We start from the raw sequence: 10,692 nt of genomic DNA, 5'->3' as shown, positions 1-10,692 counted from the left end.
TATTTTTGTTTACCTCGTTTACCATTTCTAAAGAGACATATTATGTTATAATGTAGCCTATTATATATGATTTGAAACATTGTTTTACTTTCTTAATGCTTTCATATTTTCATTCAATTTACAGTTTGCGATGGCCACAGGCCTACTATCCACTTAATAATATATCAAGTTTCATGATATTTTAGCTGATTATCAAATAATTCATTACATCAATCTAAATGCAAATGCTGCGTGACTTTTACGTATTTTAATGGGCGCGCGCGCTGAACGTTCAAGCCGCATTTGAACTGGGGCGGAGGGCGTTACCATGGAAACGAGGCAGCAGCTCAACTGACAATCAGCGAAACTCCGTCTATCACTGTTGTTTTAACAACTTTAAGGTAAGTTTAGTCCATAAAATTACACAAATAGTACATACAAATGTTTCTGAGACTTTCTTTCATGTAAATCACTCGCTTTCGTTGAATATTTACTTAATAGAAATGGTTTAGTGTCTTCGAAAAAGTCCGTTAGCATCTAACTAACTTTAGCTAGCTAACGTTAGAGATAACGTTAGGTTGACTAGACTTGAGCTGTAAGTTTGGGCTTTTAATCACTTATGTGTAGATGAGATATTTTTGTAAAGGTTTTGCTGACAATTGGTCAATGGATGAATGGAAATAAGCTAATTTATTTATATAAAAGTATGCACTGTATGGTTAATTCATAGTTGTCATGTGACGTCACACCATTACGCCCACCTGGAGGGCAAAATAAGGCTTTCCTCCACTGCCCAGTCATTTTTATCAGGTTTGTAGTTAGTATTAATGTAGTAAAACAGTGTTATTAAAATATCAAATTAAATATATAGCCTACCACTTATTCATGATGCATACTTTGTACAGGTAAGCAGATGAACAGAGAACAAATTATTTACAACAAAATAATATTGTTTGTCTTCTCCCCTTTACAGTATTGTTTGCCATCTAGTTCTGATCACAGAGTTTATCTCCAAACCCAATTAAGCAGACCTGAGCAGCTGATCCAGGATCACCAGAAACTCTGCAGGACTTTGGTCTCAGTGTTCAGGTGTCCCAGTGTTGTAAGTTCAGAACATATTGCAGGAGATACAGTATCAACATTGTCTCTCAAGGTCCACTTACATGCAGAGCTTTACTCCAACCTAGTCCAGCACACCTGAACAAGCTAATCAAGGTGCTAAACTCTGGGTGCATATCACTCAGGTCTCTATCTCAGTAGTCAGTGGCCGTCTTTATCACAAAATCCTTACAGTGCACTGAAACATTATTATTATTGTTATCGGAAATTCGGAAGCACAAAACTTTATCACATGAGACAGTTCGCTACAAAATGACATCTGATAGGTGATTTTAAAACACAAACCAATATTATATTTCAGCATAAACATAACATCTCTAGACAGTTAATGTCTAATCAAGCAAACATTTACAATTTATTTATGACTGAAATCTTCCACAAGTATGTAGAGGGAAAACTCAAGTGTATACTTCACATTTTGGACAACCATTGTTTTTTTACATTTACATTTTGGTTATTGTTTTCTTTCTCACTTTAGATGCTGGAGAAAAAACAGCCAGGCTAAAGCATTCCAAGTGGAAACTTCTGTCATGGCTCAATAATCCAGGATTGGGATGGTATAAGGAGCAGAAGATCAGAGATCAGGAAGATCTACTCGTGCCCCTGAGGAACTGATTTACCTAATGCGTCAAATTTAACCAAACATTTTCATCACTCACCTTCATGTCGTTGCAAACCTGTAAGACTTTCGTTCATCTTTGAAACACAAATGTAGATATTTTTAGTGAAATCTGAGAGCTTTCTGTCCCTCCATTTCACAGTTTATGCAACTACAACTTTCAAGCTTCAGAAAGGTAGTAAAGACATTATAACAATAATCAATATGACTCCAGTGGTTTAACCTCAACTTTATGAAGTGAAGTAAATGCTGTGTATGTGCAAAAAATCCCATTGCATCTTTATTCACAAAATATACAGCTCTGACACGTGTTCACGGAGCACCACGATTCATCAGTGTTGTGTTGGCGAGTGAACCAGCGATCTCATGGCGCAACATGCGTTGGAGATACATAATTTGTGAATAAAGATGTAATTGTATGCGCACATAAGGTATCTGTTAAAAATATCTTCATTTGTGTTCTCCACAAAAGTCTTATGGGTTTGGAGCGACATGAGGTAATTAATGACAGAATTTACATTTTTGTGTGAACTATCCCTTTAATGTTTTCTAATGTGGTTATAATTGGCCATTGTTCTGTTTTATAAACATTTTCAATATTTTAAAGATTTATTGTTTTGAAAAAAATGTTTATACAGAAAAGATAGATTAATTTGATCAAAAGTTGCAGTAAAAACTTTTAAATTGTTTTAAAAAAAATGTTTTAAATAAATGTTGCTCTTACTGAAAACTGTATCATAGTTTCCACAAAAATATGAAGCCGTACAACTGATAATAATCATAAATGTTATATATATATATATATATATATATATATATATATATATATATATATATATATATATATATATATATATAATAGATTGTATCATTATTTATTCTAGAATTAGTAATACATTACAGAAATGCACTCATTAATTAAAATCATTAATCATATATCAATCATATTGTGTTATTAATCAATAAATTCTAAAGAATTTGATTAACTTTTATGTTTTGTGTCCAGTGATTTTTCAATGTTTTTAACGGGTCCCAGAAAGATGTTTATAGCCCACTGGATCGATTACTCTTCACACTGGATTCTTTGAAGACGGACGTGGCAGCAGTTGCAAACACTTTACAGGCTACATCCAAGGATGGAAACATCTCAGGTTTTAGTGATTAACACGTTCTTTCAGTGAATTTTTCGGGTGAACGTGGTAAAAACCAATAGGAAAAAAAGTACCACATGAGACGTGATATTGACATTTTGAAAATGTTGAACATGACGCATATCGTCGAAGCAACGTTAAAAAAACGTTTTTTTTTACAAAACATTTAATCAATGGTGTGAAAATACGTATTTATAACGTTAAAAAATGTTTCAGCCACGTTGTGAAAATACGTGTTTATAACGTTTAAAAAATGTTTCAGCTACGTTGTGAAAATACGTGTTTATAACGTTTAAAAAATGTTTCAGCCACGTTGTGAAAATACGTGTTTATAACGTAAAAAAAATGTTTCAGCCACGTTGTGAAAATACGTGTTTATAACGTTTAAAAAACCCGACATCTGTCGTATTAAATACGTAGGATAAAAACGTTGTGACAACTTTTTCACGACGTGAAAAAAACGTTTTTGCAACGTTTTTGTGTTTGCTGGGATCTGACAATTTTGGGTTCAAACACGCGCTGCACACCACACATAGGCTACTCTACTTAACAGTGTTAAATCTGAAAAATACTGTTCGATAGAACTGCTTTGTTACCACAGTTCCTGCGTGCTTCCTCAGCGATGAAGTTCCACATTTGCAGAAATTGCGGCTTTCCAACACGAAAATGCATGCAGCAAAGCCGTTCACAATATTTTCTTCAGATAACTCCAAATTTCTCCCACACACTGGACTTGATTTTTGTTGACTATCGTCGACAACTTTACAATCTCCACTAGCTATTCTTTTCTTCAACTCCTCACCATCCATCTCGACAAGTGCAGATCGCGCGCGCGGTTATGATGATTTTTTAAAAGTGAAAGTAACCTAGGTAACGTTATAGATCCTGGGAGGGTGTGGTGCGTGGGCACAAATAAACTGATGTTGATTTTAAATTATTTTATAAACTTGAAATACAGGCATATTTTTGTAGATGTGTTCCTAAAAATATGCATATATTTTTACGTTTGAATGTGATTGTTTTAAACCCGTGTTTCCCCCGTGTCCGACCCGCACCCGTATCCGACACAGTTGGATATTTTTCACCCGTTTGAGCAAAATTTGCGGGTGACCCGTCGGGTACCCGAACCCGTGCAGGACTCTATTTTAAAATATAAAGACGATATCGGTCAGAACTCTGGTGTAGTTTGGACGGAGCGGGCGGTCTGACTGACAATAGCCCACTCCCGACATGTTTTAACAGCGTATCCGCACTTCATTCTGACCACCTACACCTAACTCTGAGGAGCTGTTTGGTACTGAAACCATTGTCAGTCAACAACATTCTTTTTTTTTTTTTGCTAGGATGTTTGAAATAGTTTGGCAGAAAATAGCCTACTTCATTTGTCAGTAGGGAAATATGGTTTTCATTTGTTTGCTTGAGTGATTTGATATTTATTTGTTATTTATATTTAATTATTTTTTTTCTGTGACATTTTTTCTCTGCTGACAGTAGGCTACAATGTTAAAATAATATTTATACTGACACGAACACATTTTTTGTATAGCATTTATAATTGTTATAGGCTACTTAATCTCTCTCTTTCCATTAGAGACATTTGAATGTGAGATTCTGGAAATGAGATCTAAATTTTGCAGACCCGTCAGGTCGGGATATAAAGCGGGTGAATACAGAGTGTATTTTAAGCGGTTTAATTTGTATCCCTACTCCGTGTAGCTGGCCCGCCATTTACTGGCTAAAAAAAAATATTGGCCCGTGGCCAAACTTATTTACCGACCCCTGGTCTAGGATGATTCTTAAGAGCTGATGAAGTGAGACTTAAGCAAAGGACTACAATGATCAATAAGACACTGAAACTTTAATATTTAAATTATGTGCTTTGCATTGTTCAAAATGATCATGAATTAGTATCAATGCTGTGGAATCATTTCAGTAGTATAGAGGATATCTTCAGCTTTTATCCTAATACTTGTGAGTTCAAGATTATGCAATCATATTGCATAGTTGTGCTTGAATTCAATAGTTTTATTTGTGATAATAATGCAATGAAACAAGCCAAATCATACAAAGAAATTATGTAGGGGAGACCAGGGACAGTTGTAACACGGGACGGTTGTAACACTTTGAATTCCACCAATCAGAAACTACCTACAGTGATGTTACTCACTGTGCTCATGCTCTGTTAGTGTCCCTCAATTCTTGCAAAAAGGGAGCCACATCTGAAACTTCTTGACAGAGTTATATAAAAAATGTTGATTTGAGGTAAAAAAAAATACTTTTTTTTTCTGATGTACTTTTTTGGATGCTGTTATAGGATCAAATGTCTATGAATTCAAACAAGTATTATTAGAATCACTGTTTTGTAAGCTACAAATAGAAATGGCTAACAAGTGTCAAACTAGCAGTCAAGCTAGCTCACATGAGATCAAAACATGGTTGGTGATACTGGGACGGTTGTAACGCCCTGTTACAACTGTCCAGTTATCACCAACCAAGTGTCATTTATATTGTAAAAACTAATCAAGCTAAAAAAAACTGCATAGTTTAGCTTTAATGTGCAAATTAAAAGTACTTAAAAGTACTTTAAACTTTTTTGAGGTGTTCTACCCATTAAATAAATTTCTTGTATTATAATTTGACAGTTTCACCTCTTTTTTGTCATGTATCATGAAAAAAAGGTAATCATTCCTTAAAAACATTAAATGAATAGTCACAATAACATGACTGATTAATAATATTTTCCATTTTGAGTAAATGATTGATTAATTATGTATATTTTAGACATGTTACAACCGTCCCTGACATGTTACAACCGTCCCTGTACACTGGGACGGTTGTAACAGTGGAGATACTGTATTAAAATCAATTTTGCAACCTGTACATATTTCATAAAACCACTTAAATACATTGGTTCAGAAGTTGACAGATTGAAGTTTATAATATAATTGGTTATTAATTGGTTATTAATTGGTTATTCCAGTATAAATGGTTTTTGATGTATTGCTAAAATGGCAAAAAGTGTTACAACTGTCCCTGGTCTCCCCTACACGTGCAAAAAAAACCCAGAACCAGGCAAATATTAATAAATTATGCTGTTGTCAATTTATTATTTTTCCTGTGAGCTTTTTTGTTATTCTAAAACATGTAGCTGTAGTTTGCCTTTATTTTACTAAATACATTTGTCAGGTAAATAGTTGAGTGTTTTGTTTTTCCCTCATATTGAAAAATATATATTTATATATTTTCCTCATATTTTAATGGATAAAGCAAATTTGTAAGGTCATTAAAAAACAAACACCTTTGTCCGCTACTGTATGTTTGGTGTGGTCAGTATCACAATAGTGTGTTTAAGACCCGGTGTACTGTGGACTGAAGAGCTCAAGTCATCACTGATGCACTGATGTATTCCTTCAGACAACAAAACATGCCGTCATTTGTGTAATTAGAGCATTGATTTATAGAGTCGGAGAAGTTATTACATTTCTTACAAAGTCGGTTACAAAAAGAATACCTTTCGATAAAGCCTGTATTGTTTTATCACATCCTTGTCGTCATTATCATAATATACATAACTCCAGTATATTATATATTTGATGAAAACAGTGTTCTTGTTTCTCCTCTAGTTTAGGAGGCCTCTCCAGCTCTCTTAAATAATGTAGGAGCTGAGACCTAGTTTTAACACTTAGGAGCCTTTATGAATCTCACTTATTCTTAAGGTTAGGAATAAGAGTCATTTAGCGCTTTGGGTTTTAGAAAAGCGCATTATAAATAAAATGTATTATTATTATTATTATTATTATTATTATTCAAATTTTGACACACTTGAGACTAAAATTTTACTCTGAGCTGGCCTGGTTATAGTGTCCCCAAATCTCTAAAGGTGATGATATACAGGGCAACTTTTTAAACAATGTTGCAACCAGATGAGACACAGGGCCCATGACTGATCTAAATTATCCAGATAGAAATGTATTGCCCATTTTCAATGGGTAAGTGCCCAGCAACATTGCTCAAAAAGTTGCCCTGTGTATCATCACCTTTAGGCTTCATGCACACTTCGAGCCTTAATGCTCAATTCTGATTTATTGCTCTGATCCCTATTTATTTAAACTGTTCACGCTGTTTTTTTTGTTGTTGTTGTTTTATGTGGCCAATGTCAGATTTCAGTGTAAACTAATCATGGTCCTAAACTGACTCGCATTCGCAAAAGAATGATAAAAAGTCGAGCAAGATTTCAAAGCAAAATGTTTCTTCATCATTGTGATGGTTTTAGTAGCACATACTATCCACTGATATATTTATCAGCCCCGCTCATGAAGCATCAAAATTATGCACTGCAATAATCATCAGCTCGCTCCTGAACGATCAAACAGCCCAGCTTTCCGTTCACCTTCTACTCTTCAGGGCCCGTATTCTTAAAGCTTCTAAGAATCCTCTCAGAAAACTCCTTATTTAGCTTAACTTTTACGTGGGAGTCTTGGCTTAAGAGAGATTCTATACAAGCTTGTTTCCGCCACAAAATAATAAAAAAAAAAGATAATTGCGACTTTTTATCTCACAATTGCGAGTTTACATCTCGCAATTCTGACTTTATTTCTCAGAATTCTGACTTTATATCACGCAATTGCGAGTTTATATCTCGCAATTCTGACATATTTTCTCAGAATTGTGAGATATAAAGTCCAATTCTAAGAAAAAAAAAAAAAAAGACGGACTTTTTTTTTTTACCTTAGAATAGTTTATATCTCACAATTCTGACTTTATAACACGCAATTGCGACTTTATATCATGCAATTCTGACTTTATATCTCCCAATTGCGTGATATAAAGTCAGAATTCTGAGATATAAAGTCAGAATTCTGAGATATAAAGTCAGAATTCTGAGATATAAAGTCAGAATTCTGAGATATAAAGTCAGAATTGCGTGATATAAAGTCGCAATTGCGAGAAAAAAAGTCAGAATTCGGACTTTATATCTCAGAATTCTGACTTTATTTCACGCAATTCTGACTTTATATCTCGCAATTCTGAGAAATAAAGTCAGAATTGCGAGATGTAAACTCGCAATTGTGAGATAAAAAGTCGCAATTATCTTTTTTTTTTTTTTTTTTTTTGTGGCAGAAACAAGCTTCCATAAGATTCGGACCGATCTGAGAGCAAGGAAAAAACAAAAACTTTTATCTTAGTGAGGAGGCGGGGCTGACCCCGTTGCTACGTGTGACGCACTCTTTTAAAGACTGATTGGTTGGTTGTCCAAGAAGGAAAAAAAGTGATTTTAAGTACAGGGTCTATTCTAAGTAGGGATGTCCCGATCGATCCACATCATCTGTATCGTGCCGATACTGGCTCAGAACGCTAGATCGGAGATCGGAGGGGAGAAAAAAATATGATCCGATACCTATCCAACACAAACCATGGGAAAATCTAGCTTAAACCATCGCCTAAATGCTTGAATATTAGCATTTCCCTTGCTGCAACATCCAGTTAAGCTGCGCAGCCTGTCATGTGATAACAGTAGTAGCCAAATATAGTCGCAAGAGAATGAGAGTTAGGCTGCGTCCCAGTTCGCCTACTTATACTGTGACCTAAAAGTATGTACTCTTTTTGAGAAGAAAAAGTATATACTTTTGAGTGTGTAGCAAAAGAGTATGCACGTTCTGGGACATACTACGAAGACGTCATGCAATTGAATGAGAACGTTATTGCCTAGTTAGTTACACAAACTGCACCTGTTAACAAAACATTTTACATTTCATTCATTCTTATATGTCCAATATAATTTTATTAACTATTCCCATATTTTTTCCTCATCTATTTTTCCACAATTCATTTACAATGCATTCAACCAATTTGAGGAGTGAAGCAGGGCATCGCCGTAGATCAACCCGACGCAGGGCTTTAGTGAGGCGGCTGATTCTGACGTTCATGTGCAATAATGTGTACAATGAAATCTAACGTTACTTATTTGCTGAGTTGAAATATGTAAAGTATATAGTATAACTATTGTTTATTTAAAATACACACACATATACCCCTATGAAAATGAACCATGTTCTACTATAGTAAAAGTGTACCATGTTTTTTTGTTGGACTGATTACCATTACCACTGAGGACCAAGATGGCGTTGCGGATGGGTGTAGCAGTCGATTCTGTTCCCTACAGGAATTTGTGTTCCCCCTCAAAGAGGCATGTCTGCGCATGTGTAGCAAATGCATCAAAGCACAACTGGAAGTATGGAAAGCGAAAAAAGGCCAAAAGCATTGGCGCAACATTCAATTGTCAGCATAATAAAATGGTTCTCACACTCCAGTAATATTTCTGTCAAAACAAAACAAACTCAATGCCTCATATTATTGTCTTTATATTATTATGTCTGTATTATTTATAAAGATTGCAAAACGTCAGAGATGACAGGTTTATGAAATACAACTTTGTAAACAGTATACAAAATGTATTATGTTAAATGTCACCAAAATACACATTAAAAAGAGTTCATCATATTATTGTCAAAAGGTTCCCTGTATGAAAATAAATAAATAAATATGAATAAAACCATATTGCTATTTTTCTTTAATATCTTTCACATGTAAGATACATGGGTGCAACATAACATTCTAGTAATTAATTAACATTTCTGAGGGCACTAATTAGCTTTAATTAATCAAGTTAATCAATGGTGTTATAAATTGGGGAGATGACCACACAACATTGTCACCTGAATTTCTATTCTTGCTGGCACATTCCAACAATGGATCCAAAAATTTATGAGGAAATCATGAGCTATAAAACTCAAGGCACATATCCATTTGGTATAAAAAAAGACCATAAATATGTGATTCGCAGACGTCGCTCCAATTTCCAAATTCATGGTAAGTAATTATTCTAAATTATAATTATTTTTTAAAGTGAAGATAACATAACTACACAGACAGGAGTGAGGTATTGTAATACACCAAGACTTGATAGAAACAAAAAACCCATACTTGTCCATGGTCAATAGCCTTCTTGGCAAATAGAACATAAAAAAATTACCTATCCTGCAGGCATTCAGAACCTCCGTGCAGGTTATTGTTTAGACTTTACTAACAATAAAGCAATTTCAATGGATGGTCAACTTTACTACATCTCCTCAAAAAACTGTATGGGTTTGAGGAAAAAAGTGGTCATTGGACAAAAAGAGGCCAACCAAATATTCACAGAAGTCCACGCCAGCCCCTATGGAGCACACTGTGGAACAGAAAAAAACCAAGCTTGCCATTTCAGCGAGGTTCTACTGGCCTGGAATGGGGTAGACATTGATAAATGGGTAAATACTAAATTATTCCTTTCTAACTTTGCTGTGAAACATACAAATGTATTATGTTTTGGAATGCATTTCTCATGTGCTTATTTCTGAACATCAGATTTTGCAGTGTGCCCAGTGCCAATATAGCAGACTGTCCATCAAGCAGGAGCCCAAGTACATCCCAATATGTGTAAGCTTGTCCACAGATGTGCATGGGATTTGCGACTGGTATTTCATGAATGCACATAATTTAAATGTATTTATTTTAATTTTAAGGTGGATAAGCCTCTGGAACTGCTAGGCATGGATTTAGTGGGGAAAGTCACCAATACCAACCAGGGAAATGAGTACATTTGTGTCCTCGTTGACTACTATACTAAATGGTCCGAGGCATATCCAATCCCAAATAAATCTGCAGCAGTTGTCTCGCGCTGCATTATACATTTTTTCTACAGGTTTGGGGCACCAAAGAAAATTCTAACTGACCAAGGGACTGAGTTTGTAAACCAGGTTTGTAGTTTGTTAAATGAACTAAATT

This window comes from Rutilus rutilus (assembly GCF_951802725.1).
Source record: "Rutilus rutilus genome assembly, chromosome: 1".
Lineage (NCBI taxonomy): Eukaryota > Metazoa > Chordata > Actinopteri > Cypriniformes > Leuciscidae > Rutilus > Rutilus rutilus.
Note: the sequence above shows the minus strand (reverse complement) of the source record.